General features: G+C 46.4%; 1 long non-coding RNA gene across 1 annotated transcript in view; it reads right to left on the bottom strand.

Moving 5' to 3' along the window:
- Positions 1 to 24,634, bottom strand: part of LOC141981459 (uncharacterized) — a 209,503-nt gene that overhangs the window by 58,793 nt on the left and 126,076 nt on the right. Inside the window, exon 5 of the long non-coding RNA XR_012637784.1 lies at positions 12,203 to 12,302. This is a non-coding gene — a long non-coding RNA (uncharacterized LOC141981459). The remainder of the gene's footprint in view (positions 1 to 12,202; positions 12,303 to 24,634) is intronic.

The following is a 24,634-nucleotide window of genomic DNA, read 5'->3' as shown; positions in this document are numbered from 1 at the left end:
GCAGGGGTCCAATTAAAAGGTCCGGTGGGCCTGGGGTAGAGGGTGGGCGGGGTGTGCCCTCGAGCAGGACCCGATCGAGGTAAGCTCTAGCAGCGGGCGGCAAAGCAGCCTTTACCTCCTGAAGTACGCGCCGGGGGGTACGAGGTCTGGAGAGCCCCATGCGCCGAGCGAGCGTCAGGGGATCCAGCCAGTCTCCCCGGTCGTAGTCCAGGAGGTCTCCGACTCTCGTGACTTCTGCCAGGATCGAGCTCTGGGGCACCGAGCGGGACTCCGCCACCTGCACACAGAGCTGGGGGTTGTGTAGCAGGGGCTCCGCGAGGAGATCTGCCCCCTCAGTGGTCGCCACAGATCTGGTCCTTAAAAACCGTTTCCAAGTCTGGAGGAGGTCCTGGTAGAAGACCGGCAGCCTGGAGAGGTCTCGCGGAAGACCTCCCGGACAGAGATAAAAGAGCTGCCAGTCATATCGGAGCCCTCGGATGCGGTGCAGGATGGCGTGCACCAGTATGCTCCACGCCGAACTGCCTGCACCATAGAGGAGCCTCTGTAGGGCCTGGAGGCGGAAGATGCAGACCTGAGTGTACAGACACTTCAGGCCTGTCCTCCTTTCTTCAGGGGTAGATGAAGAACCCCTACAGGGGCCCAGTGCATTCCTGACCAAAAGAACCCCAGAATCGATGTCCGGAGGTTGGTCAGGAAACCCGGGGCCGGGACCAGGGTGTTGAGCCGGTACCAGAGCTTGGACAGGACTAGTTGATTAAGCACCAGCACTCTCCCACGAAGGGAGAGACATCGGAGTAGTCCCGTCCATTTCCGGAGCTGCTCTATCACCCTGCCCTCTAAATTTGCCCAGTTCTCCAGTGGAGAGGAATGTGTGGCAGAAAGGTAAACACCGAGGTAGAGCAGCGGACCCGCGCTCCACCGGATGGTCTGAAGCACGGATGGGAGGGAGCTCGCCTGCCGCCAGTCTCCTACCGCCAAGCCAGAGCTCTTGAACCAGTTGACCCGGGCAGAGGAGGCTGCCGAATAGATGGCCTGGCAAGCCTCCACCCGCGCCAAGTCGCCCGAGTCCTGGACCACGAGGAGCACGTCATCAGCATACGCCGACAGGACCAGCCGTAGCTCTGGCTCCCGCAGCACCAACCCTGTCAACCTCCTGCAGAGGAGGGAGAGGAAGGGCTCGATCACCAGAGCGTACAGCTGGCCCGAGAGGGGGCACCCCTGCCGTACTCCTCGCCCGAAGCTGACCCGTTCGGTCAGGGTCCAGTTGAGCTAAACCAGACACTCTGTGGAGGCGTACAGCACCCAGAGAAAACCCACAAACTGGGGTCCGAAGCCAAACACTCCAGAGTGTTCAGGAGGTACCCGTGGTCCACCCCATCGAACACCTACTCCTGATCTAGGGACAGGAGGGTGAACGACAGACCGTCTCTACACCTGAGTTCCAATAGGTCCCGAACCAGAAATAGGTTATCAAAAATACTGCGGTCCGGGATGGTGTAGGTCTGGTCTGGGTGGATCAAGTCCGCCAGCACAGACCCTAGCCGCAGCGAGATTGCTTTCGCTACGATTTTGTAGTCCGTGCAGAGGAGCAAGACGGGACGCCAATTTTGTAAATCGCGGAGGTCCCCCTTCTTCAGCAGTAAGGCGAGCACAGCTTGCCTGCACGAAAGAGGGAGGACCCCGCTCTGCAGAGACTCGGCCCAGACGGTGACTAGGTCTGGGCTGAGGACGTCCCAAAACAAGCGGTAGAACTCCACGGTCAGCCCGTCCATGCCTTGAGACTTATTAGTGGGCATACGACGGAGGGCTTCCGAGAACTCGGCCAGAGTGAGAGGCAACTCTAGCCGGTCTCGGTCGCTTGCACTGACCGTAGGGAGCTCCTCCCAGAGCACTCTTCAAGTGCCAGGGTCGGTCGGATCTGGGGAGAAAAGACTTGCATAGAAGGCTCGGGTCCTCCCGCACATCTCCACTGGTTCCGTGAGGGGGGTGCCGTCTTCTGCCAGGAGTCAGGTGACGTGTTTCTTGGCCCCCCCCAATTTTCTCCAGGGCACAGAAAAAGCAGGAGCCGCGATCCATCTCCTGAAGGAGGCCGATGCGGGATCGAACAAAGGCGCCTCGGGCCTGATGGTCCTCGAGGGCCTGGAGCTCCTCCCGCTTCTCCCGGCACGCTCCGCAGAGGAGCGGGTCCTCAGGGCTGGCAGCCAGATGCCTCTCCAGCTCTAAGACCTCCCGTTCCAACTGCTCTATCGCCGCATTTCTCCGTCAGCTGGTGCCCTGGGTGTAGTTGCGGCAGAAAAGCCTGGCGCGCACCTTCCCCAGGTCCCACCATCGCCGCGCCGAGGGAAAGGCACGCCACTGCCCTCGCCAGGCCAGCCAGAATTCCCGGAAGGATGTCACGAAGCCCTCATCCTCCAACAGGCTGTTGTTAAAATGCCAGTAGGCCGGCCCCGGCCTCTCCGCACTGAGGGAGGCTGTCACGGTGGCTAGACGATGGTCAGAAAATGGGGCCAGCCGAATGCTGGAGGAGTGGGCTTATGAGAGATGGAAACGTGATAAATAAATGTGGTCCAACCGGGAGTGGCTCGACCAATGGGCTTCCACCCAGACAAAGGTGAACGTGGAAGTGTCATCCGGGTGGTGGTTGCGCCAGATATCCACTAGGGAGCGATGTTCGACTATCTCCCGGAGGGTGTCCACGGCGGCTGGGCTCTGCTGGTCCCTGAGCGGTTCTGTTCCTCGAGGGTGGTATTAAAGTCCCCGCCCAGGACCAGGCACTCGTGAGAATCTAAGGTGCTGAGGAAGGTGGACGCCCACTGGTAGAATTGCAGCCGCTCCGGGCCTGATGTCGGGGCATAGACGTTAACGAGGTTAACCACGAGCCCCTCCATACGGACCCGGAGATGCAGCAGGTGACCCGGCGCGGCCTTGGCGACCCCTAGCACCTCGGGCCGTAGGTCGGGGGAGAACAGGGTCGCCACTCCAGCCTGTCGAACCGTGGCATGGCTAAAGTAGACCCTGTCCCCCCACTCCAGCCGTCAACTGTCTTCGGCGGTTGGAGCCGTATGGGTCTCCTGCAGGAAAACCACAGAGTACCCTTCCTCCCGAAGGAAAGAGAGCTCCTGGGACCTGCGGAGAGCCATCCTACAACCCCGGGTGTTCAACGTTGCGATGGTGAGAGGTGTCATGGGGAGGGTCGGGGGGGTCCTCACTGGCAGGAATGCTCACATCTCTCAGCGGGCCGCGAAGCAGTCTGTGACCCATCCCGTAGGTGAGTAATTGTTCACGGAACACACAGACCCGCCAGTAGGCTGCGGCATCCTGCTTCCCCGTCCCTTTACCTTCCCCCATGAGGGCCCTTGTGGCCTGGAGGATTTGAGAAAAATCCCCCCATCGCTGGAGAGCAAGCTGTACCTTGTTGCAGGAGCCACAGACATCCTCTAAAAACTTCTGCAGCTCTCCTCGCAGCTCATGGGGGGGTGGGGTTACGGTTTCCTGGTTGTTCCCCGGCAGGGCCCTTGGTGCAGCCCTGTGGTCCACTAAAACGGACAAGCAGTGGACCCCCGATGGGGTGCCTGATGGGCTGGAGCTTCTAGGCCCGCCTCAAGCTCTGGGGCGATAGGGGATGGTGGAGAGAAGGAGACAGCCCCGGGGGCGGCAATGACATTACAGGAGGTAAATTGGATAGAGGTAGGGGTAGGGGTAGGGGCAGGGGCAGAGACAAGGTTCTGGGTTTCAGGAGGCAAGCAGCAGGATGGTGGCGCCTCCCGATCAGGCTCAAGGGTTAAGGGGCAGGGGAGGGAGCTCTCAGTGACACTGGGCGCGCGCTCCGTGGTGGATTTAGCGGCCACAGCATCAGGAGGTGGATTATCTTCTGTAGGGCCCCCGGCAGGGAAGGAAGTCGATTGCTCCGCACCAACAGGGGGTGCCCTTGGCGACTCGTGTCCTGGCCGCGTGGCGCCGGCTGTCATCTGAGCAGGCTTGGTGGTCGTCAGTGGGGTGTCATCAGCGGCCGGGTCGGTGGAGGAGTCCAGGGGCTCCTCGGAGGTGGGAGTGGAAGCAGCTGGTTTGAGCATTGGCCTGCTAAACCCAGGGTTGTGAGTTCAATCCTTGAGGGAGCCATTTAGGGATTTGGGGCAAAAACTGGGGATTGGTCCTGCTTTGAGCAGGGGGTTGGACTAGATGACCTCCTGAGGTCCCTTCCAGCCCTGATATTCTATGATTCTATGGAGGGAGCATGGGGAAAAGAGGGGTGGAGTGAGGTCGCCCAGATCGAGATTTGCTGACAAAAGGTCGACCTCCCCCTGGGCGACCGGGGTCAGATCTAAGGCCTCGATCTCCTCGAACATGGAGGAGAGGACACTTTCTGCCGCCCCGGGGTTCTCCCTGCCAGCACCCGCCACGACGGTTGCCTCGGGGTTCACGGGGGCTTCGGGTAGTGTCAGGACAGAAGGGGCTTCCTCGAGGGTCTCGGAGGGGAGGGTCTCCCGTGGAGGGGAGACACTACCCTCCGGTGCTGCCACGTCTTTCCCGGCTGACACCGGTGGATAGGACACACTCGTGGGCAAAGCGGAAGGTTCAGCATCAGTGCCCCCCTTCGTGGTCTTCCAGGGGCCTCTGCCTCGGGTAGATGAGGTGGAGCTCGAGCCTTCTGCTTGCCTCGCTTCCCCTGGACTAGGGCCCAGCCCTCCATGGCATCATCTGGGGGCTGGTTAGCAGGGGTCGTGTCAGGGAGTAAAGGCGATGGCTCAGGGACTTGGGGGGGGAATGGTGGGGCGGCATAAGGGAGGGAGGATTCTCCCTGGGGCAGGCTCTCTCCCATGCCTGGTGCTATCTCTGCCACACCCTCCTCCATAGGCCCCGCTAGATTGTCAGCAGCGAGGGCGGGGCTCTCCCGCTCGTCTGGGCGTTGTAAGGGAGGTGCCCTTTGGGCCTGAGCGGGAGTAGCGGTGGTCCGAAGAGGAGGGGGGGGCGGGTTTGGGTATCGGGCGGCCAGGGGCATCGGCAATGATGGGGCCGATGCCCTGCCGGGTTTCGGGGATCCCAGGTGCCCCTCCTTGCTGAGCTAAGGGGCAGTCCCTCCGGACATGCCCCGACGCCTGGCAGAGGTAGCACCGGGCTTCCCCTGTGGAAAAGTACACCCGGTAACGGTCCCCTGGTGGGGGACTAGGAAGGACCCTTTGAGCGCCACTCCGTCACGCGCTGCTGATGGCAGTAAAAGTTGCACTTGCCGGCGGAAGGAAAAAATGTGACGGAGGGTGGGGTCCTTGCAGCCGAACGGGAGAGGGCTGATAACAGAAACAGGTTTCCCCAGGGTGGAAAGGGCGGGTAGCAGGGCAGCATTGGGGAGAAAAGGAGGGACTAAGGTCAGGACCAGGCGGACGCCCAGGTCCTCTAGCGGCTTTAGGGGGACAAACGCCCCCCCCCACCGCCAGGCCCCTCTCCACTGCTTCCTGGGCGGCAGCCTCCGATGCTAAGAAGAAAACGACCTTTTAATCAGCAGCCAGCAGAAGATGATGGCCAGCAGTCATACTGCACCATCTTCTGCCGAGCATGCAGGAGATGACGATGGCTAGCGGTCGTACTACACAGTCTGCTGCCAGCAAGATGTATAAAGATAGATAAAGTGGCTCAAAACAAGAAATAGACCAGATTTGTTCTGTATTCATTTTCTCCTCCCTCCCTCCGTGAAATCAACGGCCTGCTAAACCCAGTTTTGAGTTCTATCCTTGAGGTTTTGATTTCTATCCTTGAGGGGGCCATTCAGTTTCTCGCAAAGCCACCCCCTTTGTTGTTTTTAATTCCCTATAAGCCAACCCTGTAAGCCACATCGTCAGTCACCACTCCCTTCATCAGGCCAACGGCAGACAATTGTTCCGCACCTCTTTTCTGTGCAGATGCCATACCATGGCAAGCATGGAGCCCGCTCAGATCACTTTGGCAATTAGGAGCACATTAAACACCACACACATTATCCAGCAGTATATGCAGCACCAGAACCTGGCAAAGTGAAACCGGGTGAGTAGGTGACGTCAGTGCGGTGATGAGGACTTGGACACAGACTTCTCTCAAAGCATGGGCCCTGGCAATGTGGGCATCATAGTGTTAATGGGGCAGGTTCATGTGGTGGAACGCCGATTCTGGGCTCGGGAAACAAGCACAGACTGGTGGGACCGCATAGTGTTGCAGGTCTGGGACGATTCCCAGTGGCTGCGAAACTTTCACATGCCTAAGGGCACTTTCCTGGAACTTTGTGACTTGCTTTCTCCTGCCCTGAGGCACCATAATACCAAGATGAGAGCAGCCCTCACAGTTGAGAAGTAAGTGGCAATAGCCCTGTGGAAGCTTGCAACGTCAGACAGCTACCGGTCATTCGGGAATCAATTTGGAGTGGGCAAATCTACTGTGGGGGTTGCTGTGATGCAAGTAGCCAACGCAATCAAAGATCTGCTGATATCAAGGGTAGTGACCCTGGGAAATGTGCAGGTCATAGTGGATGGCTTTTCTGCAATGGGATTCCCTAACTGTGGTGGGGCCATAGACGGAACCCATATCCCTATCTTGGCACCGGAGCACCAAGCCGCCGAGTACATAAACCGCAAGGGGTACTTTTCAATAGTGCTGCAAGCACTGGTGGATCACAAGGGATGTTTCACTAACATCAACGTGGGATGGCCGGGAAAGGTACATGATGCTCGCATCCTCAGGAACTCTGGTCTGTTTCAAAAGCTTCAGGAAGGGACTTGATTCCCAGACCAGAAAATAAACTTTGGGGATGTTGAAATGCCTATATGTATCCTTGGGGACCCAGCCTACCCCTTAATGCCATGGCTCATGAAGCCGTACACAGGCACCCTGGACAGTAGTCAGGAGCTGTTTAACTACAGGCTGAGTAAGTGCAGAATGGTGGTAGAATGTACATTTGGACATTTAAAGGCACGCTGGTGCAGTTTACTGACTCGGTTAGACCTCAGCGAAACCAATATTCCCACTGTTATTACTGCTTGCTGTGCGCTCCACAATATCTGTGAGAGTAAGGGGGAGACGTTTATGGTGGGGTGGGAGGTTGAGGCAAATCGCCTGGCTGCTGGTTACGCACAGCCAGAGACCAGGGCGGTTAGAAGAACACAGGAGGGCGCAGTGCGCATCAGAGAAGCTTTGAAAACCAGTTTAATGACTGGCCAGGCTACGGTGTGAAAGTTCTGTTTGTTTCTCCTTGATGAAACCCCCGCCCTTTGGTTCACTCTACTTCCCTGTAAGCTAACCACCCTCCCCTCCTCCCTTTGATCACCGCTTGCAGAGGCAATAAAGTCATTGTTGCTTCACATTCATGCATTCTTTATTAATTCATCACACAAATAGGGGATAACTACCAAGGTAGCCCAGGAAGGGTGGTGGAGGAGCGAAGCACCAGGAGGGGTGGTGGAGGAGGGAAGGACAAGACCACACAGTACTTTAAAACTTTAAAACTTATTGAGTGCCAGCCTTCTGTTGCTTGGGCAATCCTCTGGGGTGGAGTGGCTGGGTGGCCGGAGGCCCCCCCCACCGCGTTCTTGGGCGTCTGGGTGAGGAGGCTATGAACTTGGGGAGGAGGGCAGTTGGTTACACAGGGGCTGTAGCAATGGTCTGTGCTCCTGCTGCCTTTCCTGCAGCTCAACCATACACTGGAGCATATTAGTTTGATCCTCCAGTAGCCCCAGCATTGAATCCTGCCTCCTCTAATCACGCTGCCACCACCTTTCAGCTTTAGCCCTCTCTTCAGCCCGCCACCTCTCCTCCCAGTCATTTTGTACTTTCCTGCACTCTGACATTGTCTGCCTCCATGCATTCATCTGTGCTCTGTCAGTGTGGGAGGACAGCATGAGGTCAGAGAACGTTTAATCGCAAGTGTGTTTTTTTCGCCTTCTAATCTTCGCTAGCCTCTGGGAAGGAGAAGATCCTGTGATCCTTGAAATAATGTAGCTGGTGGAGACAAAAAAGGGACAGTGATATTTAAAAAGACACATTTTATAGAACAATGGGTACACTCTTTCATAGTAAACCTGACTGTTAACATTACATACATAGCACATGTGCTTTCATTCCAAGGTCGCATTTTGCCTCCCCCAGCGCATGGCTACCCCCTCCCCCCCTCCCCGTGGCTAACAGCGGGGAACATTTCTGTTCAGCCACAGGCAAACAGCCCAGCAGGAAGGGGCACCTCTGAATGTCCCCTTAAGAAAAGCACCCTATTTCAACCAGGGTACCATGAATGATATCACTCTCCTGAGGATAACACAGAGAGATAAAGAATGGATGTTGTTTGAACGCCAGCAAAAACATACTGCAATGCTTTGTTCTACAATGATTCCCGAGTACGTGCTACTGGCCTGGTGTGGTAAAATGTCCTACCATGGAGGACGCAATAAGGCTGCCCTCCCCAGAAACCTTTTGCAAAGGCTTTGGGAGTACATCCAGGAGAGCCACGAATGCCAGGGCAAATTAATCCTTTCACATGCTTGCTTTTAAACCATGTATAGTATTTTAAAAGGTACACTCACCGGAGGTCCCTTCTCCGCCTGGCGGGTCCAGGAAGCAGCCTTGGGTGGGTTCGGGGGGTATTGGCTCCAGGTCCAGGGTGAGAAACAGTTCCTGGCTGTCGGGAAAACCGGTTTCTGCACTTGCTTGCTGTGAGCTATCTTCCTCGTCCCCAAAACCTGCTTCCGTGTTGCCTCCATCTCCTTTGAAGGAGTCAAACAACACGGCTGGAGTAGTGGTGGTTGAACCCCCTAAAATGGCATGCAGCTCATCATAGAAGCAGCATGTTCTGGGCTCTGACCCGGAGCGGCCGTTCTCCTCTCTGGTTTTCTGGTAGGCTTGCCTCAGCTCCTTAAGTTTCATGCAGCATTGCTTCGGGTCCCTGTTATGGCCTCTGTCCTTCATGCCCTAAGAGATTTTGACAAATGTTTTGGCATTTCGAAAACTGGAATGGAGTTCTGAGAGCACGGATTCCTCTCCCCATACAGCGATCAGATCCCGTATCTCCCGTTCAGTCCATGCTGGAGCTCTTTTGCGATTCTGGGACTCCATCATGGTCACCTCTGCTGATGAGCTCTGCATGGTCACCTGCAGCTTGCCACACTGGCCAAACAGGAAATTGAAATTCAAAAGTTTGCGAGCCTTTTCCTGTCTACCTGGCCAGTGCTTCTGAGTTGAGAGTGCTGTCCAGAGCGGTCACAATGGAGCACTCTGGGATAGCTCACGGAGGCCAGTACTGTCTAATTGAGTCCACAGTACCCCAAATTCGACCCAGCAAGGCCGATTTCAGCGCTAATCCCCTTGTTGGGGGTGGAGTAAGGAAATCGATTTTAAGAGCCTTTTAAGTCAAAAAAGGGCTCCGTTGTGTGGACGGGTGCAGGGTTAAATCGATTTAACGCTGCTAAATTCTACCTCAACTCCTAGTGTAGACCAGGGCTTAGATGATAAACTGCTTGGAACTGGGACATTCTTTTTTTTGTACAGCCCTGAGTATCACATTGACACTTAAATGAGAGTGAGCTACGAATGATTTGTGAATTTTCTGGAAGTAAAAGAGAAAATGTTAATATTTATAAAAGATCTTACTCTAAGGCCTGATGACTTCAGTGGGAACTATGGGCCCTTAGCACCTTATGTGATTAGGCCCCTTTATTGTTAGATACATTATAATAGCAATTTCTGCATTACAAATAGCTCAGATTGCCCAACTTTTATACCTTTTTTCAGTTACGATCATACCAGGGTCAGTAAATGATTGTTTAAAATGATCATAAAAAGTGAAAGAATATGCATTTTCAGTGGCAATCATTTTTGCTTATTCAGACAATCAAATGATCTAAGTTTTCTATTATCCTTGAGAAAAACTGATTCTAAGGCTAGTTATGGTTGATGCAAGTAGTGGTTGCAAAGAACAGCTGAAACATTCAGGATATGACCATGTTCTCATAGGCACTTTCTAATAATGTAGGCTAAATTAAGAGAAATAGTAAAGAAATATAATAAAATACAAAATGTGAGATATGAACGTGTGATCAGGTATGTTTGTGTGAAAAATCAGAGTGCTTTCCATTCTAGTAGTTGGTTCTTAGAAGCTTTTGTGATAATATAAACTCCACTTGTACTAGCTTCAGAAAATTCAACAACATTTTTAAGGGTTCCATTCAGCTAAAAATTATCTGCAAGCTTTCAGGTTGCACAAAGGGAATGATCCTGAAGGCCAAGACTTCTGCTTGTTCAATGCGTTAAACTGACCTAGTCAAACAAAGATGGGCCTGTTGCACAAGGTGAAAAAGAAAAGAAAGTTGCAGTGCAGCTTGGATTTTCATAGCTGAGGATGGGAAAGAAGCTCACATAAACATCTGCCTACAGCAATCTCTTATCAAACCCGTCCCAGCCTGACAAGACTGTGAAACTCATGGAAATTACCAAAAAAAAAAAAAATCTATGTCCTGGAGTTACCAATATGTGTGCTCTTATTCAGAAGTGAGGATGCAGAAAGACAAAACCTTATATAGGTTATACATGAGCCTTTTGCCATAGTAGCTGAGTGCCTTACAAATTTTAAAAGAAACATTCCCTTTTTCACTGCCTAAGGCAAAGTACCCAACAGTGACGATATACCTTTCACTTGGGCCCTAGCTCATACATACTTGTTTCTCTGAGACCAGTTGCTGTATAGTATGTTGCAGAGGGATAGTCAGTGGTGCATTATGCAGCCTCTTACAAGAGAGTACTCTACCTTGTTACTTGGAATTACGAGCTGCCGTTATAGCTACAGTAATGACAGAAATCTGACTGATAAAAGAAATGAAGGCTCCTTTTATGCTTCATTAAGGTTAGGACACAATCCTGCAAATGTTTACACGCGTGATGAAAATTAGCAAACATTATTATGACTCATTAGCAGTAAAGGAAAATATTTTGTTTCACCATATTTGGGTTCTGTCAATTTGCTTGACTCCCGATAAATCATAATATATTGTAAACTGTATATTTCTCCATTTTTAAGACACCTTGTTTATTGTCCTTTGCTTCAGATATGTACTATATAAATAATTTAAATATGTTTTTAACTATGCAATGTTGTCCAGTTTCTGTAACCTAGGTGGAAGATTCTTTATTTGTAAAGCATTCATTATCATTCAAAATTGTCATCTTTGTTGTTGGTAACAGAAAAGAAAGTAAAATATTGAATTCCTCTCATACGATTATGTTAACATTTTGAAATTCTAATCAGTTAACACCAATACAGTCAAATTAAATTATTTTAATAATTTATTCTTGACTGCAGTGCATCTCCTTTTGTCTTGCTATCTATATATCCAGTTCTTTAGAATATTTTCTCATTATTTCATCTCATGAAATTGCTTCTTTTTAAAAAGAAATCTTTTGAGGGAAATGTTATATAAAAATGATTTACAAAGATAACTCTTTAATGCTAATGGAAAGATCATTTTAAATTCCAAGTTGATTTAGACACGGGGACTGTTTCTCTACTGCATTACACTACTTTTACACCTGGGTACTTACACTGAAGTCAACAGTACTACTTTACTGTAAAACCAATGTAATGTTATATTCTGCTCCCAATATGAGTACAGTTAAACAAGCAAAAAAAAAAAAATCAATACAGCAGACTGTTCTTCACTTTGTGCATCATACAGCTTCCTGTATCAGGAATAGGAATTACAAATGCCCCATGAAAGGAGGACAAACCTCTACTAAATCAGTGATTCAAATATTTGGCCAAATTCATCCTGGTGTAACTCCAGTGAAGTTACTAGTTGTTACACCCAGAAAGAACGAGGTTCATTCAGATTGCATGACCTTATCCAATAGAAACATTAGAGTATATTCATTTCTCAAGACCCGATTCAATGCTTATGGAAGTTAATGGAAAGAGTCCCACCAATTTCAATAGGTGCTGGATTAGGTCCTTAATGCAAATAGATAATTCCCATTAACACTGATAATTTAATGGGGGAACCAAAGGAAGAATATACTTCAGTCTTAAATACAGCCAATGGTGCATTTTAACTGCATTTATAATGAATCACTTTGAGCTACACGTATATGTAGAAAGGTAGGAGAAGGTATTCTGCCTTTCAATCCAGACAACTACATGTAAAGCCATTGTTTTAATTTCTTTTAAAAGTTATGCAATGAGCTAAATATGCACTAGAAATACCTTATCATTAACTTGGAGTTTCCATTCCAAAAGATTTTACAAATCGAAGAATGCTGCAGCGTGCTATCCCATCGAAAATTATTGGTGAAAAATGAGAAGTCTGTGTGGGAGATGGAATACAAGATCAAGAACTTTTATGCATAAAATATTTGGCTTATTTCAACAGCAAAACGAATGCTATACATTTATATTTTAAGCTAAAGTAATTTATTAAATTAAATTAAATTAAAGTGGTTTATAGCTTGTTTAATAGGACTTTTTCATTTGTTCTGGAAATTGCATCCAATGAAAAAACAAGCACAAACTGATTATATAAATTTCACTGTGGGAACCCCATAAAATTAAATTTACCAAAACACTGTTAACATAGTAGATACTTAATACAGAATTTAGCTTTACAGTACAACTACCACATTTAACTGAAATAATATTGGTTTCCCTTGAACATTGAAACCTGTCAACATTGCCACAGGAACAGAGTAACAGCCGTGTTAGTCTGTATTCGCAAAAAGAAAAGGAGTCCTTGTGGCACCTTAGAGACTAACCAATTTATTTGAGCATAAGCTTTCGTGAGCTACAGCTCACTTCATCGGATGCATGTACTGGAAAATACAGAAGATGTTTTTATACACACAAACCATGAAAAAATGGGTGTTTATCACTACAAAAGGTTTTCTCTCCCCCCACCCCACTCTCCTGCTGGTAATAGCTTATGTAAAGTGATCACTCTCCTTACAATGTGTATGATAATCAAGGTGGGCCATTTCCAGCACAAATCCAGGTTTTCTCCCCCCCCCCCCCCCCCCCACCGCCCTGTTCCTCAGATGTTCTTGTTAAACCCTGGATTTGTGCTGGAAATTGCCCACCTTGATTATTATACACATTGGTGCCACAAGTACTCCTTTTCTTTATGGCCATGTTGTATTTACAGCTCTGATAATGCTTTGACAAAACTTAAAAATAAGATCTTACTAACATATTGTTGCTGTAAATAGAGTCTTGGTATAACAAAACATATCATCTGGAATTATCTTAAATGACTATCTTTCTGTAGTAGAATTCTAGATGTTAAGTGACATATACCAAAGTAACTAGAAACTCATCTTCCCCTGGGACTGCTAAATTTAAATGCATCAGTATCACATTATTTTTGCATCATCAGATTTTTGTTATGAACATCTGATCAAGCTTGCAAGTTGCTGAGCGCCTCCTGAATGGTGCTGTGTGCCTTCAACTCCCAGTTGTAGCCGTATCAATTTCTGGATTAATTATGGATTACTGATAGATTGTGATCTAATATGAAACCAATAACCTGGATTAAGAGTACAGCCTCCTAAATGTCTACAGTATCAGGATTACCAGGGTTAGAATCAGAATTAGGGGTATCATTAGGCTTGGAGACTCTAGGAGCACACAAAGAACAATGACCATAACTGATGTACTTATAAATTCTCAACTGTCTTACTAAGCAGATAAACCATATCAAAAACACTACAACACAACAGGAAAGAAAGGAGTACCACAGCATGTCTACTAATACTGGCATCACTTACATTTTCTGGCAGGGACCCTAAATTATCAATCATTATTCTCATCTTCGTCATCACCACCACCAGTGGTTGTCATCCTGGCATCTTTCCCCCAAGGCATACAGGCTGGGATACGGCCTTCATAGTATGTTCCACTGATGCCCTTCTACCTTACGCTTTCAAATAATGATGTCAGCCCATTTTCCTAATATGTACTTCCAAACTCCACTAATTTCAGAGTGCCTTGTTTTTCATAGACTAACTCCTTTGTTCCTCTTACATTCATGTCAATAACTTGTGATCATTGCAGAAATCCTCAAGATGTTATGAGCGGTCATCTTGCAATATTGATTGCTACATTGCAGCAAATTTTCCAGTCTATTGTTGCACAGTTTCCAGAACATCAGCACCTTAACACATCTTTTACTGTAATCTTACATTTTACTGGTACAGGTTTATCTCTTGGGTAACTAGTCATGCCAGCCTATTTCAGGCCTGAGACTTTCTCTGACCAAGGTACATATCTTATAGACCGAGAGCCTATAGGCCTTGGTTTACTGCTTTATCTTACTTATATACTTAATACACACTCATCAGTGATACATACTTATTAGTTCTATACCCCTGTGGTATGAGCCTACTTATATTTTGCCACTTAACTACAACTCAAATCTAATATAATACCCATACATTGGTTACATATATACAATTAGATACACAATAAAGTCAATGGCAAATCAAGCCAATGATAGCTCATGCTATAAAATCTGGCTGGTCTCTAAATCCTTGGGTTTGAATACTGGCTGAGAGACTTTGAAAAGGAAGATTTATAATTTATTAACAGAATTTGAAAATCAATCATTTTACCACATAATATACATACTTAACCAATTCAGAAAATTCATCCATATCCAGGAAGGGAAATTAGACCTGCTTAATGTTTCTAAATCATGTGCTTAAGTTTCATTGACTGCACATACTTCCCTGGCTAGGTATGGATATAGTCAATGCTTAAGTGCTTTCCTAAACTGGGATCATAGGGAGGAGGGGGACCATGCACTGAATATGTGTATGCTTGTGATAGGGCGGCTGCCGCACACAGGCAGAAGGGTTAAGGCAGCCTTGGAGAGACTGCACAGAACCCAACCAATCAGGAAAGGACTTATTAAGAGAGCCAATCAGGAGAGGGCTTGCTGGAGCAGCCCATATATAAAGAATGACCTAAATCTAGACTGCAGTTTGCTCCTGAAGCCAGGGGCTAGACTAGAGACTGCAGTTGGTCACTGAGGCAAGTGGAAGGACTGAGGACCACCTGTCTCCCAAAAGGGGGATGGCAGCAGGCTGAGGCACAGCCGTAGGGCCGTGTCCCAAAGAGGATGCTACGGTCCGGGAACAATGCAGGTCCAGATGGTGGAGACTATGGAGGAAGTAGAAGTAATAGTGAGTGGGACACTGCTAATTCCCAGTATGACCAGCAGGAGGCATTTTGGCAGTGAGTTGGCACTGTTACAATGCTCTAACATAACATGGACTTTGAGACTACAACTTTTGTTTATGTATCTTAATATAGAATACAACAAGGTAGACCCTCTCATATGAGAATTTTTTTTAAAAAAGTTTACTTCTCTTTCAGTCCTCTTGTATACATCTTTCTGTACTGCTAGTATATGCTATTATTTATATAGTTGTATTACATCTGTGTGGGGTGAGTGATTGTATTTCAATGACTATCGCTTTAGGTATCTGTATTAGTTTTAAAATGTGTAGCTACCTGAGTCATCTGCTGTTTGAATTATTGAAGAGTAACACAATCATCTGATCACAGAATTAAAAAATGCTCTTTGAATACTCTTTTGCATGAAAAAAAAAACTTACTGAATAAACAAATAAATACCACCTAGCCCTTACACAATGCTTTTCACCTGTAGCTCTCAAAGAGCTTTACAAAGGAAGGTGATATCATTATGCCCCTTTTACAGATGGAGACAGTTGAGGAACAGATTGATCTTGGGCAAGTCACTTCATCTCCCACCAGATCAGCGGCAGAGCCAGCAACACTTCCTCCATGTAATTTCATAAGGTATATCATCTTCACATTCTCCTCTCAAGCATGTGGAGTTGCTGCCTTGTTTCAGAATTTTACATTTTGGGCTGGAGGACTGAGGTCTCCCAGTCATAGGGTATGCCATGGATCCATGCTATTACCATGAAAGTCCTTGATCTAACTTAAAGAGCACAAATTCCTCTGAGGATTGAGCTGAGGACAGGAGAATCTGACTACGTGTAACCACAAAAACACTTTATTTGAGAGACATTAAGGATCTGACTTCTACCCACAAATCAGAAATATGTAAACCAAAGCGGAACACATAGGCTGGTGCTCATATAATGTTTTACAATTCCCAAATTACACACTCACTTGATAGAGTATAATTAGCCATCAGGAAAAAATACTTACTTAGGAAGCTATTAAAATTTCCTAAATTCACTGGATCTGGTATATGTGTAATTACTGGCTTATTAAGATGCAGATGATTTACCTGCTAAAGTGTAATTGGGCAAGGCCTTCTAAAGAGTGGCTTTGTTTGCAACTTTCTTAATGGCAGTGAATTTATCTGATAGTTCTTATTTTGGGCAAACTATTATTGAAATCCTGAGTATAAAAATATAGATAGTAAGGAGAACATTTTAAAACAAAGTTACTTTTGATATTATGGTCAATTCATATGCTATTTCATATATAATCAATGTATGCTAAATAGATTTAAATTACTAAGCCATAGACTTAAGAACATTTGACATGAGTGGATGACCTAGGAATAACCCTATGTCACTAAGATCACAAGATTACTGTAAAAGATGTGCCAATAGGTGATGGGAGGGAGGGATACCTCAGCGGTTTGAGCATTGGCTTGCTAAACCCAGGGTTGTGAGTTCAATCCTTGAGGGGACCATTTAGCGATCTGGGGCAAAAATTGGGGATTGGTCCTGCTTTGAGCGGGGGGTTGGACTAGATGACCTCCTGAGGTTCCTTCCAACCCTGATATTCTATGATTCTATGTTACAAAAAAACTAGTTTGCAATTAGCCATGAGGTATTGTCCAAGATCACGAGACACCTGACTAACATCATGGAATGTCCTGTCCTTACTGCAGGGTGCATGTCAGATCTAATGAGTATACAAAACTAAAAACAACCTATGAAAAAATGGGACACCCAATGTTCATGGGATGTGGAAGTACAGATAAGGAAAAGAGGGTTGAAACCCTCATGCATATGCATAAAGTGTTAGGTGTGGTCAGAACAAGATACAAGAGGTTCTCTGCTTGGGTAAAAGTGGGAAGACACTCCCCATTTCTTCCCCCCCGCCCCTGGAGAAGACCCATGGGAAACCCCAGCAGGAATTATTCCTGTATTGATGATTGTGTATTGAGCGGTCCATCAGATCCTAGAATACCTCTGAGGATGTGAATACGACTACAGTGTCAGTTATTCAATGGGTTTTTGTAGACTCTATATATGCCCTGGGTAATTGTAACTTCACTTGTCACTTTAGTAAAACTTGTAGTACAGATAAGACTTTGTACCTGTGATTGTGTCTGTGGTCATTATCCTTGGATTTTGTGTGTTCCTAAAGTTTCCAAATCTGAGAAAGCACCAGAGGTAAATTTCACTTTGTGGGGCTTGAAACTATAGCAACAGGAGCTGAACCCCTGGTAGTTTAATACAAAATTACTAAATTCAATTTAAATAATAAAAAGACTACAGTTTTGTTCAAAACATCATTTACCAGAACAAAAAATAAGCAATTTCTCAGCAATATGTGTAAGGATGCCAATTTTATTAAATCACCACATTTATTTTGGATAGCCAAGAATAGTTTCAAACCACATCAAAGTTCTATGGCCAAGGTATACTTCCCTGTAAATAGTTTAACAATAGACTGGCTGTGCAGCTTTAGCTAAAGGACAGAAATGGTGCTGCTCTTGTATAATACACGAAAAAAGTAAGTCACATGTGGGGGGATTTTAATTAGTTGGAATGTGTATTTGATTGTGTATGTAGCAGCTTTTATGAAACAATGCTACACAGTAATTTCAAATATTTAATTTACTATTTATTCAGCTCAGTTGTATTAACTTATAGTAATTTTTAAAATAAGAGCGTTTCTACTGTGCACACTTAAAAGGGATAATCGCTGTAGTCACTTATGTACACTTTGAGACTTTTCCCATCCCTGACCAGGTTACTGGAAATATTAACATTTTAGAAAACGGATCAAACTGTTTTTCATATGATCAGTGTGGTTATTCAAGTATAAAGAGATCAGGACATCTGATCTGATTCAAATCAACTATTTAAATAAATCCACGCAGGCACTTATGCCTCCTATCATCAATTGTGTTAATATTGTGTCTAAAGGTTAAAAATCTCACATGTCACGAATTTTTTCAGGATCTGATGACCTTTCATCCTTTGCAAACTCACCTGGCATTACTTTCCTCTTTCAAGACCATTTCTCTTTGAACTGCATGATATTCCTAACTTTGCAGCCTATGAAGTAGCAACTTCCTTACATGCAATGAACTCAGAAGACGATAATTCCAATAAAGCATCTAAAAGGCCACCAAGTAAATGTTAGCCATTTGAATGTCAAGATCTGCACACTGCATGCATTTGCTCACAGTGTAAGTTTTTGAGCAGACAGTATACCACATCTTGGCCAAAACATGAAAAAACCCTCTAAAATGTGTTTGCAACTGTTAGCTTGCAAACAAACAAGTTTGGTGGTTGATTGTATGAAGCCTTGAGCTCATTGAAAGCATCAAGAACACCCTTAACCTGATTTCATAGTGAACGGATTGCCTCTGCCTTTGCTGACCATCCTCTTGTGCTTTGGCATGTAATAATATGTTTTTTTCAATATATTCCATGACCAGCAAAAGTGGAAAATGGGATATATAGTCATTAAGCAATTAAAAAAATAGAACTGGGGGATGAACAATTGCAGCTGCTTCTCCAACAAGATTCAGTGAGAAGACAACACAACACAAGATGAAAGTATGATTTACCTACTGAATTCAATTTTGCACATCTTTGTACGCTGCAGCCATGTTAGCTCTATTGTCATAGTTTTGCCTCCTGCAATTAGTCAAATCTACACAGTCTTTTTAAGCTTCTATAAAATAAACTTTAGTACTCTCCCCTGTTTGGTGTGGGAGAGGGAAGGGGGGTGTCTCAGTGATATCTACAAAACTCGCAACTACCCTCACTCTGTTTTTTGAAACCTCAACATGTAGCTGGGGCCAGGCCTGACATAAGTGATTGACACATGGAAGGAGGCCTCATTTCTTGAAAGATAGAATTTGGGAGTTGAATAGATCATTAGGTTAGAAAGATAATATCTGGAGCAGCTAAGATAAGAGGGAGGACACCCATGAAAACATTTGCTAAGAACAAGATAAGTTAGGAATGTAGAGATGAGGTAAAGAGGAGGTCCAGCATGGACAACACATGGACAGCACATTCTGCACAGGGATTGGTGCCTGCAGTGTAACCAATCCAAAAATATGTGATGCCATGTATAGTACATGCAATGAGATATGTATATAAAGGGAGAGGGCTTCTATTGTAACTTTGGAGCTGTGATGTATCCACCCAACCCTACCTGTGTTTGGGCCTGATCTACGCAGTATATCATTGCTTTATGCCAAATAAAGATACCTGCATGACAAAGTCTGGAGTCAAACGGAGTTCTTGGGAAGCTGAGTGGAAATAGGTCTGAGGGAGAATCCCAACACAACATACCTTAGCACATCAGACATTTATTACTCCTGGGGGAATTCTGCACCACTGTGCATGCACAGAATTCATGTCCCCCAAAGATTTGCTTTCCCGCAGAAAAATGACTTTGACAGGGAAGCTGCAAAAATAGTCGTGCACCACTCCGTAGCATCACAGGTACAGCTTTTCAGGAACCCAGAGCACCCAGTGGAGAGGCAAATCACCATGGGACTGGGGACACCCCAGCCAGTAGCTCCTATCCAGAGCGGGGATCAGCTGCTAGTCCCAGCTTGGGTGGAGGCAGGAGAGGATGGGATTTCCTCTTCTTCTGCAAGGAGTGGCTGGGGCTGTGTCAGACCTGTGATGGGCTGGACCCCCTGTTGTGGATGCCACCTGATGCGCTGGGGCTCCACTGAGCCTGCCCATTCCACAGCCTGGGCTTCCTCAACCTGTCCTGCTGAGCCAAGCACTCAAACCTTCTCTAGCACACACAGCTGCAGACACAGACTGAAATCAGCTCTGTGTGGGAGGATTCAGCTTGGGACTTTACCCAGCACTCAAGTGCACACCTCCTTTGGGGTGTAAACCCAAAATTATATTGTCTTGCACAATATAGAGAGATCTGTACATCATAAGCTCATAAAAGTTGCCCCTCCCTCAATTTGGAGGGAGATATGCACAATTTTTTGTCCCCCCGACATATGAATTGCACAAACTGGGTTTCGAAATAAACAAGAAATAAGTTTAACTACAAAAGGTAAATTTTAAGTGATAAGGGATAGCAACCAAAACAAAGCAGATTATTGAGCAAATAAAGCAAAATACACAACCTAAGCTTAATCTGCTAAAGGAAGAGGTTACAAAATGTAATTTCTCACCCAAAATGTTGTTTTTGGCAGATTGCCGAGTTTCTGCAGTTTAGAGTTCCAATTATTTCTCTTTACAGACTAGACCCCTGTTTCAGCTTGGACTCAGCCCTTGCCTTTCCAGTTCCCTTGTCTCTTCACGTGCTTTCAGCAATCTTCCTTCTTGGGCAGAGAGGCAATGGAGAAGAGCCCTGATTGACTCACTTCTTCAGCCTTAAGTAGGATTTACATAAGACGGGAATCCTTTGTTTCCAGTGGAAAAATACCAGCAGTGTCCAAGATGATACTCCATCCCAGCAGATGATAATCATAAGATGACCCTGCAGTGTCAAAGTAACATCCCAGGAATCGCCTCAGGAAGGTGGGAGATTAGTATCTTCAAAGTTCTATTGTCCTTCCTAAATGGCTCATTCAGACTGATTGCTGGCTGTCTGGTGGGCATTCCCCCAAGTACACACACAGTTGTAATTGTTACATAGTCAATATTCCTAACTTCAGATACAGAAATACAAATTGGATAATCACATTCAGCAAATCATAACCTTTCCAATGATACCTTAAATGACCCATCTTGTATAAAATATCAGTTATGCCATATTCATATCCTAATATTTCTATGAAGAATATGGGGTGTAGTGTCACAAGACCCACCCCCAGAAACCTCCCCCAGCTGCCCCAGGAAGCTCAGCACCCTCCCCCACTTCCTGCCCTCATCACTCCTCAGCTGTGTGGGGAGGAGTCACTGTACGGGGATCTGCTCCCTTATCCACCCAACCCCTGTGCATCCAGATCTCCTATACCCAGATATCCCTGCCAAGCCTCACCCAGTACATCCAGAACCCCCCTAGCCCTCCAGACTCAAATACCATGCCACTGAACCTCAGCCCCTGCATCTGGAGCCCCCCTGCACCCAGACCCCACCCATGCACCCAGACCACCCCCCACTGAGCTCCCTGCACTCAACCCCCACCCTGATGCCCCACCCTGCACCACCATGAGTCACCACATCCAGATATGCATGCCACTGACTTCCAACTAGCTGCACCCATACCTCCCTGCTGAGACCCCCACACCCAGACCTCTTTGCTGAGCCCCAACCACCTTCACCTGGAAGCCCCTCCAGAGTCCCATTGCTCCTGTACCTGGAACACCCCCAACAAGCCTCTGTGCGTCCAGATCTCCCCACACCTCGACCCCCCCATTGAGCTGCCTGCATCCAGATTCTCCCACATAGAATCCTCTCACCCCACACCTAGATCCCCCCACACTGAGCCCCTCCACACTTGGATCCTGCCAGGTTGAGCCTACCTACCCCACCCCTGGTGTACCTTGCACAAAGGAGCATGGCCTCAAGGTGTTTCTGGGACAGGCCCAGGCCTTGTGCTTTGTCAGGGTTGGGTGCAGCCGCACTGCTGAGTCCATGTCCTGGGGGTGGGGAGACTGCAGGGTGACCTCCACCTTCATGGAGCCAATGGCCTGTGCTCCCCACTGCCATGCTGGAGCATCTGCATTTATTTATTGACAAAACTTGCAATTTTTTAAAATATGGTATGCAAAAATTTTAGTTTTTTGGCACAGAATGCCCTCAGGAGTAATTTATTCCATTTGGGAAAGCTCTGAAGTGTAATCAATCAAACAGAAGTATTTAGCTTTCTTAACTTCGTCAATTATAGTCTGACATACTACCAATACATTCATTCTGAATTCAGTTTGATAAATTTTGAGGTACTTGCCTTAATAGCTTCCATATAATCTCACACCACATCAATCATCATCATCATCATCATCATATCTTTCAAGCAATTCCAGTAAACCCAGAAATCAATATGGGAACCACCAGTTTCCCCCCTGAATTTTTCACGTAAGTACAGTAAAGTAGCCAACAGACACTACAATTTTCTTCTATAAGTTTAATAATTTTGCATGTATTATTCAGACTACTTACTCATAGAATCACACTATTTAAGGCCAGAAGGGACCATTAGATCATCTGTGTATATCATAGGCCATTAAATTTTACCTACGTACTAAAAATTACTCAGCTCAATAAAAGTGTGAGTTATTTAACCCAATAATTAACCAGAAAGAACTCAGTATTATTTGTACTGTATATAATTCATTTAAAATGAAATACTATAAAAATAAATTAGGAGATGAGAGAGGTATGATTAGATTGGTCAATTCCTACTGGATTTTTGACCTCAATTTACAAATGTTTGCAAAAATTCAAGATCACTATTCTAAGATAGAAGAGATCTTAATTTTAAAGCTTTCATTGCAAAATACTGATCACAACCCAACCACACATTCTCATCATATGCCCTAGACAAATCTTCAAGATGACCATGGAAGTTTGCTGGCAAACATTCACACATTTCAGAATGACTCAGCAAAAGTGCCCTCTTTATTGCCATGCAGAATCTTAGAACATGCCCATTTGCTTCCCAGATTTGAGGTATCCCATCGGGCTTTACTGAAGTGTTTATATTGATTTTCTGGTTTCATTAAAATCATCTCCTACTTTCAGTCATCCTGGACCAGTGGCACTGGAACAGATGGGACTGAGGGCCACGGCCCTCCCACTTTTCACTGGATGGGACCCTGCCCCCTTCCCCGAGTCCCCACCCCCGCACCCAGGCCAGCAGGGAGCCCGCCAGTTGTGGGAGCCCTTCAGCATGGACCTTCCACCTGCTTGTGGTGTGGGGCTGAGAGAAGCTTCTAGCCCATGTCAATGCCCTCTGGGCTCCCTGCCCAGGGCAGGTGGACGAGGAGGGTCCGCGCCCACTCCCCACAGCTGCCTACGCAGCTCTCCGTAACCCAGCCCTGGCCAGGGTGGTGTGGTTTGGAGCTGCAGCCCAGCCATAGTAAGACCCGGGCGGGCAGCTATGGGGAACCACGGTGTGGACCCTCCACCTGCCCTGGGCGGCGGATCTGGATGGGGCAGGCTCCCCAGCCCCGCTCCAGCTTCTGACTTGGCTAGGGGCAGGGCCCTCCAGCCCCTCTGCTTTTGGGAAGGATCCAACATCCTTGTCCTGGACCATGTACTTTTTCCTCCTTTCATCTCTTACTGGTACTTTCCAACCTCTTAATGGGCTTTTCAGTAGTATAGAGCTTTTAGTCTGCAAAAACTTTTTGCCCTCTAGGAAAGGTGACAATAGATGTTCTTTTTTTCCTGGCAGAACAGCTCTGATGTAATAGTCCCAGAACAGAGCTTCTGTTGAATCATAATTATTAATAGCTAACTCCTTCAATCCTCATTTGAGAGTGGGATTGGCAGTAGTTATAGGCATCTTTTTACCTCTAGATATTCTGCCGCAGAAACGTTACATATTTTTGAGTTAAATGTCAGTGTTGCGTCTTTTATTTCCAACCTGTATGGTGACAGTGAACTAACCCATTTCTGGCTCACAGATGCTGCTTGTTTAGGATAGCATAATACTGTGTGGTTGATAAGACTTGAAAGCTTTGGAAAGATGACCTTGTGGTTAAGACACTGGATTGGGACTTGGGAGATATAAACTGAATTCCAAGTTTTGTCAGTCTCCCTGCCTGATCTTTAGCAAGTCACTTAATCTCTGTGCCTCTGTAGAATCATGATACTTCCCTACCTCACAGAGGTGCTGTAAGGACACATTCATTAATGTCTGCAAGGTGCTCAGGTCCTAAGGTGACTGGGGGGGACACATCTTGAGATTAAACTTATTCCCATAAGTAAGTGTTGCCAAAGCACTGCAGAAATGATAGTTTACAGCCTTACAATTTGGTAGTTACAGAAATATTCCTTCTAGATTGCAGGCCTTCAAAGATTAACTAATTCACATAAAAATAGTCATGTGCCAAAGAAGGAGTACAAGTAATTGCTGTATGTAACTATGATTACCAGCAAATATATCTAATTATATCTGATCTACTGTAAAGCTCAGTCTAATAGTGAATATTGCTGAAGGTAGGAAATTTAATAAAAGCCTAATACAAAGCAATAAAAATTGAACACATAATTAATATAACTGAAATGCCTGATGTCTCATGCAAAACTTTGAAGAACTCTTTAGATTCAGTTTGGATACCTTATATATTTGTGTATAAACTAGTAATTAATGACCAAAGTAGGATGATCTGTAGGGGTACCAGACTACACGAATCATTCCTTGTGTGTGTGGTGTCTAACACCCAGGTGAGTGATGAAGAGCCCCACTTACTTATAGCAGAGTTTGTAAATGCCCCAAGCATTCAGTCCCTGCAGTACTAGTAGC

This window comes from Natator depressus, chromosome 2 (genome assembly GCF_965152275.1).
Source record: "Natator depressus isolate rNatDep1 chromosome 2, rNatDep2.hap1, whole genome shotgun sequence".
In the NCBI taxonomy this organism is placed as follows: domain Eukaryota; kingdom Metazoa; phylum Chordata; order Testudines; family Cheloniidae; genus Natator; species Natator depressus.
This window is presented reverse-complemented; position numbering and strand designations above follow the sequence as displayed.